The following is a 7,500-nucleotide window of genomic DNA, read 5'->3' on the forward strand; positions in this document are numbered from 1 at the left end:
GATTTGTGTGTGTGTGACATTTTCGGCCCAATACCATCGTGTGGGGTGTCTAACGACGCGTCTCGGAAAGAGGAGTGGGGAAAACGCGGTTTCCCCCCCCTAGCACCACCCACCCGCCACCCAGCCCCGGAAAACCTCCGCGAAAAGTGGTTTTCCGCGTTTTTCCCGGCCAAGGAGCGGAGCTAGAGCTCCCGGGTGTTCAGAGAAAAGTTTCGGCGGGAAAAACTACATCTAATTCCATCGCCGGAAAAGCGATTTTTCCGACATCCGGGGAGATACGGCCGGAAAAGTGTTTTTCGTCAGTGGACAATTTTCGGCCTGATACCGGCGTGTGGGGTGTCAATCGACGCGGATTGACGAGGGGAGTCGGGATAACACCCTCCCATCACGATACTACCCACCCCCACCCACCTAGAGCGGAAAAACCACCTACCGAAGTGGTTTTTGGCGATTTTCCCGGCCAAGGAGTCGGGCTAGAGCTTCCGGGTGTTCGGACAAAAGTTTCGGCGGGAAAAACTACATCTAATTCCATCGCCGGAAAAGTGAGTTTCGCAACATCCAGAGAGATACGGGCGGAAAAGCGTTTTTCCGAAGAAGAAAATTTTCGCCCTGATACCGTCGTGCGGGGTATCAAACGACGAGTTTTCAAGAGGGGAGTCGGGAAAATACCCCCCCCACCACCATACCACCCACCCCCACCCCCCTAGAGCGGAAAAACCACCCAGGAAGCGGTTTTTCGCGATTTTTCCGAGGAAAACTTCATCGCCACCCCGGCAAGTGGGGTATCAGAAGAAGCGGCTCGGCGGGACGAGTCCATCGCGCACCCCCCCGTTCTTCTACCATCTTCCCTCACCTCGCCCGGGCGGAAAAACCTCGCCGTCGATCCTCGTGGCAGTCCGCTGCTGGCGTCCCTCCTCGAGGGGGAGTAAAACCAGTTTAAAGCGCGGACTCTTCCTTCCTTCTGGCGATGATGTCCGCCAGTCGGAATTTACGATCACGGTCGGGATCGACCGATAGCCGAGCACCGGTGGGCTCGAAACCGGTAGTGATGCTCAGCAGAGTGCCGGAAGGGCAGACCGCAGCCACGAGCGGTGTTGCTCGCACGAGTGGCGTTGGCACGGCCACGGCTGCGAAAGGAGCCACGATGGAGAGGCTCATCGAGCGTCTGGAGGACGAGCTATCCCTCCTCCGTGTTCAGCTGACGGAGCAAGCTGAGCAATACCGGAAAGACCTCGCGGCGATGCAGGAGTGCCATCGCCAGGAGGTGCTCCATCTGCGAGAGGAGAACCGTAAGGAGCGGGAGATGGTCTCTGGGCTCCTTACGCAACTGGTTGTTGCGCAGTCGCAGCAGCAACAGCAGCAGCAGCAGCAGCTGGCACAACAGCGAGAGGGTGCGGTGACGGCTACGGTGGTGCCGTCTCCGGACCAGGAAGGCGGCTCCTGGGCCGAGGTGGTGCGCCGTAAGTCGGCACGCCAGCAGCCGGCTCAGCAGCATCAGCAGCAGTGGCCGCAGCTCCCGCAACGGCAGCAGCCGCAGCGGCAACAGCAGCAACGTCCGCAGCAACATCAGAGCGGACAGCGTTCGGCTGGGCAGCCCCAGCAACAACAACAACAGTGGCATTTGCAGGGCCAGTTGCTGCGAAAGCAGAGTAAGCAGCAGCCACGCACGATGCCAGCTGCAGTGAAGAAGTCGCGGAAGCGGCCCGACACCATCGAGGTGATGCCAGCGGAGGGCGTCAGCTACCTCGACATGTATAGGGCGATTCGTACGAGCTCGCATCTCGACGGCATGCAGGAGAAGATCGGCGTCGGCAAGCGAACGCCGAAAGACACCTTGCGGCTGCCGCTGAGCCGTGATGCCGACAGCGCCGAGCTGTGCCAGCGTATCCGGCAAGCCATCGGAGACAAGGGTGCGGCGTCCGTGCGTACGGAGATGTCGATGGTGCTCATAACAAACATCGACTCCTTGGCGAGCGAGGACCAGCTGCGTCGGGCGGTGTTGACGGCTCTCGGCAAGGAGCATTCCGAGGCCACCTTCGACATGTGGGAGCGGCGAGACGGCACGAAGCGTGCTCGCGTTCGTCTGCCCCGGTCGGATGCGGAGCATCTGGCTGGGAAGCGCCTGCTCCTAGGACACACCTCCTGTTGGGTGTGGGAGGTCCCGAAAGCGTCGCTGGAGGAGAAGCGGTGCTTCCGATGTTTGGAGCGCGGCCACTTCGCCGGGCAGTGCTCGGGAGAGGACCGCAGCAAAGCGTGTATCCGGTGTGGCGCGGAAGGCCACAAGGCAGCGAGCTGCACTGGCGAGGCTCGCTGTTTGAAGTGTGGCGGCCCGCACTCGATTGCCGCAGCTTCGTGCAAAGCTGCAGCCACACGATGATGATAGAAGTGCTCCAGATAAATATCGGTAAGAGCAGGAGCGCTCAGGATCTTGCGCTCCAGCGGATGAGGGAGGAGGGAGCAGACGTGATGCTCATCACGGAGCTCTATGCTGTGCCGGCCAACAATGGGAACTGGGCATCCGACGACGCACTGAAGGCCGCGATCGTCACCAGTGGCCAACGGTTTCCCATACAGCGGGTGAGGAGCGTGCAGCATCCGGGCATCGTAGCTGCCGAGGTGGCGGGCATCGTTGTCATCTGCTGCTATATTCCGCCATCGATCGGCCTCCCGGAGTTCGAGCAGCAGATGGACCGGCTGGAGGTACTTGCGCGAGGCCACCCTTGCGTGCTGATAGCTGGTGACTTCAACGCGTGGCATGGGGCCTGGGGGAGCGAGCGGGCCAACCTTAAGGGTGAGGCGCTCCTTCAGACGGTTACCAGCCTAGGATTGGAGGTCCTCAACCGCGGCACGGAGCCGACATTCCTGGGGAACGGTGTGGCTCGGCCCAGCAGAGTGGACGTCGCCTTCGCGAGTCCAACGCTCTGCCGATCGGATGGAGCAGCGGAGGACATCAGCTCCTGGCGGACGCTAGACCGCTACTCCTATAGCGACCACCGCTATATTCGGTTTGCGGTCGGGCAACAGCATCGTACAGGTCAGCGGCCCGGACGGGGCATTCATCAGCAGGAAGGTGTCGAAGTACGGGAGGCGGGTACTCGCTGGCGAACTCGCCAGTTTTGCCCCCGTACTTTCGAGCTGGCACTTGAGGCGACCCGTTTTGCCGATCGGGTGACCGATGCGGCAAGCCTGGGGATGGTGCTTACGGAGGCCTGCGACGCTACCATGGCGAGGATTGGGCAGTCGCAGCAGCAGAGGAGGAACTGCAACACATATTGGTGGACTCCGGATATCGAGGAGCTGACCGAGCGCTGCCGGTTGGCTCGGGAGCGACAGTTATTGGCCCTCGACGAGACGTCCGCCGAACTGGCTTCAGAGGAACATCAGGAGGCGCGTGCTGCCTTAAGGGTGGCAATTAAGGCCAGCAAGCAGCGCCAGTTCGATGAGTGGCTGCAGGCCCTGGCTGCAGATGAGACGGGACAGTGGTTCCGGCAAGTGCTTCTTCGGTTTCGGGGCAGCTGGACGGCGCGTGAACGCGATCCAGCGGTGTTGCAGCGGATCGTCGAGGAGCTGTTTCCGGAGCATCCCCCGGTCGAATGGCCGGACGTCACGCCTTCGGAAGGGGACACTCCGGTCCGTCCGATCAGCTGCGCGGAGCTCCAGGCGATAGCGAGCGAGCTGCATCCGCGGAAGGCGCCTGGCCTCGATGGAGTACCGAACGCTGCGGTAACGGCTGCCATCCGGAAGTATCCGGAGCCATTCGCTGGTGTCTACCAGCGCTGCTTGGACACCGGCGAAATACCACGCGAATGGAAAAGGCAGAAGCTGGTGCTGTTGCCTAAGCCGGGTAAGCCGCCGGGCGAAGCCTCGTCCTGCCGCCCGATCTGCTTGATCGACAATCCGGCGAAGGTCTTCGAGAGGACTACGCTGGACAGACTCAACGAGCACCTGGAGGATCCGGAGGCACCTCGGCTGGCCGAGAACCAGTTCGGTTTCCGGAAGCAGCGGAGCACCCTGCAGGCGATCCAGCTGGTGGTGGAAGCAGGCGAGCGCGCGATGTCCTACGGACGGACTAACAACCGGGATAAGCGCTGTCTGCTGGTTGTGGCGTTGGACGTCAGAAACGCCTTTAACACCGCCAGCTGGCAGGCGATAGCGATGGCCCTGCGTGAGAAGGAGGTTCCAGCGCAGCTGCAACTCCTGCTCCGCGACTATTTCACCGACAGGGAGCTGGTGTACGACACCCACGACGACCCGGTGTCACGTCGGGTGACGGCAGGCGTTCCACAGGGGTCAATCCTTGGCCCGACTCTGTGGAACGTTATGTACGACGGCGTTCTGCGGATCCAGCTCCCTGAAGGGGCCACCATCGTCGGCTTTGCCGATGACATCGCCATCCTGGCCGAGGGCTGCACACCCGAGGAGTCGGCGACGGTCGCGGAGGCTGCGATCGACGCGGTGATGGGGTGGCTCGAGGCTCGTCACCTTAGTCTCGCCCCCCACAAAACCGAGGTGGTTCTGATATCGAGTCTGCGTCGAGGACGTTTGGAAATTCCTGTGCGCGTCGGCGAAGTGGTCTGCACGTCAAAGCGATCGATACGCTACCTGGGGGTACAACTCCACGAGAAACTCTCGTGGAAACCGCACGTGGAAGCGGCCGCGGACAAGGCCCTCCGTGCGGTGGCGGTGGTTACCTCGGTGATGAGGAACCACAGCGGCCCCCAGGTGGCCAAGCGGCGGTTGCTGGCAGGAGTCGCTGAGTCGGTGATCCGGTACGCCTCGCCCATCTGGGCTAAGGCGACAGACATGCAGTGGTGCCGAAGACGACTGGCCCAGGTCCAGAAGCCACTGGCACGTGGGGTATCGAGTTCGTTCCGCTCGGTATCCTACGAGGTGTCAGTGGTGATGGCTGGTTTGGTGCCGTACTGGCTGGTCGTCAACGAGGACGCAAGGTGCCATAGCAGGCTGCTGGTCGAGCCTGGCGCCAGCAGGAAGGAGGTACGAGCGGCGGAGCGAGCAGCCACGATGCTGCAATGGCAGGACGCCTGGGACCGTGCGGCGGCAACACCATCGGCCAGCCGCTACTTGACGTGGGCGCACGGGATGATTCCCGACCTGCACCGGTGGACGGGACGAAAGCACGGGAAGGTGGACTTCCACCTTTCGCAGGTGCTCTCCGGACACGGATTCTTCCGGGAGTACCTGCACGTCTGCGGCTTCGCTTCGTCTCCGGAGTGTCCACGGTGCGTGGGGTCGGTCGAGTCGGTGGCCCACGTCTTGTTCGAGTGCCCCGTGTTTGAGGAGATCCGACGTGAGCTGCTGGGCTGGGGGACACCCGAGTCGGTCCAGCTTAACAACATCGCAGAGAAGCTGCTGGAGAGTGCGGAGTGGTGGGACCGCATTCAGAAAGCAGCAAAGACCATCACCACAGTGCTTCAACAGCTGTGGCGCGATGAGGAAGCGCTCACCAATGGTCGAACGGAAGCGGCTTTCGCCGAGGACGAGGAAGTGGTCCTCGAAAGTGTGGCCGCACTCTTCGGAGAGGAGATGGACGACGTCATCATCGAAGACATCACGCGGCGCGTGAACGAGTCGCGAGCAGCGCGTCAGCGATCTGCCCGCAACCGACGGCTTCGCGGCAGAGCGGAGGATCGGGCGCGAGTGCGACTGGCTGCGGACGTCGCAGCAGCACTGGCCGCCCGAGATGACGAGATACTGCGGACGGCAGTAGAGGCGGAGCGAGCGGGCCTAGCTCCTCCTCCCATACCTAGGCGTAGCAGAGGGGGACCACCTTCCCCTGAAACGGTTAGAATTCGCCATGAGCGGCGTCTATTCATGCAGCGCGCATGGCGAGCTCGGGTCCAGGCTGAGGGACCCTCGACGACGCGCCGCCGTCGGACCGCGCCTACGGAGGCGGACCTGATAAGGTCTCGGCGGAACAGACGCGAAAACGAAAGGCGCCGTCGTGCTTTGGCTGCAGGCCGACGATGGACACCCGCGGAGGAGGCTGCCGCCAGCGAGGCGGAATGGTCAGATCGATAGATGTCGGGTTGACTTCTTGAGATCTCCGAGAGGGGAAAGAATGAGTGAGTCACGCGGACTAAGCAAGCGTACGCCTTTAATATGCGGTTAAGATACGATTCAATTTAATAAAGAAATAGGGAAGAGACATCCGAAAGGGTTCGTAATGACGCATGACAAATCCCTGGCGGGCGACGTCGTGCGTCAAGAGCGTGGGTTTATGCTATTGTTTGTTAGAACATAATGTTTATGAACAATAAAACCTGCATTTGTTAAAAAAAAAAAAAAAAAAAAAAAAAAACGAAGTGGAGCTTGCGGCTTAATTTGACTCAACACGGGAAAATTTACCAGGTCCGAACTTATCGAGGTAAGACAGATTGAGAGCTCTTTCTCAAATTTAAGGGTAGTGGTGCATGGCCGTTCTTAGTTCGTGGAATGATTTGTCTGGTTAATTCCGATAACGAACGCGACTCAAACAAGCTAACTAGAACGCTGTCAGCAGTGCACCTCCGGGCGCACCTGACGTCAAGGCCGGCGGCCCCTTCACGGGCGGTCGTCGGCCACGTTTGCCCTGCTTAGCGGGACAACTTGTGTTTAGCAAGGTGAGAATGAGCGATAACAGGTCCGTGATGCCCTTAGATGTTCTGGGCTGCACGCGTGCTACAATGTGAGCAGCAGCGTGTTCTCGCCAATTGGCGCCCCCATTCCGAGAGGAACGGGAAATCACCCAAATGCTCATTTAGTTGGGATTGGGGACTGCAACGGTCCCCATGAACCTGGAATTTCTAGTAAGTGCTAGTCATTAGCTAGCGCTGATTACGTCCCTGCCCTTTGTACACACCGCCCGTCGCTACTACCGATGGATTATTTAGTGAGGTCTCTGGAGGCACACCTTCCGCGGTTCCTTCGTGAGCTGCAGCTGGCATGGCCGAAGTTGACCGAACTTGATGATTTAGAGGAAGTAAAAGTCGTAACAAGGTTTCCGTAGGTGAACCTGCGGAAGGATCATTACCGATCAATACATATATGTTGTTGTGTGAGTTGGTTAGAGAGATAGAGAAACACGGTATCAGCAGAACAAACTGCTATGTTACCTTTTGGGGGCCGCGCACGCCAATTAGACCCGCGAGAGAGGTGTGTCTATACTACGATATTGAGCGTGCGCGACCGTAGGCCAGTGGCCTTCGTACCTGTGCGCACACTCCCAATGGCAGCCATCGAACGCGTAAAGTGTGTGACACATGGGCGAAGGTAAAGACCCACTAGAACATATTTAAACACTGGCCTCGAGCGAGAGAGAACCTAATCAAGAGAACGAAAGTTGTGCAAGATCGCGCCGATGCCGCCCACATCGCGCGTCGATCAATGGGAAGGAAGACCAATGGTCATCCTTGTCCACCCTGGACGGCTTCGAAGGAACCGAGAGGTGCACGGTTACGCTGTCCGGGGAACTTAAGTTGTGAGAGATGCACCTAGCGCATA

This window comes from Anopheles moucheti (assembly GCF_943734755.1).
Source record: "Anopheles moucheti chromosome X unlocalized genomic scaffold, idAnoMoucSN_F20_07 X_unloc_4, whole genome shotgun sequence".
Taxonomy (NCBI): domain Eukaryota; kingdom Metazoa; phylum Arthropoda; class Insecta; order Diptera; family Culicidae; genus Anopheles; species Anopheles moucheti.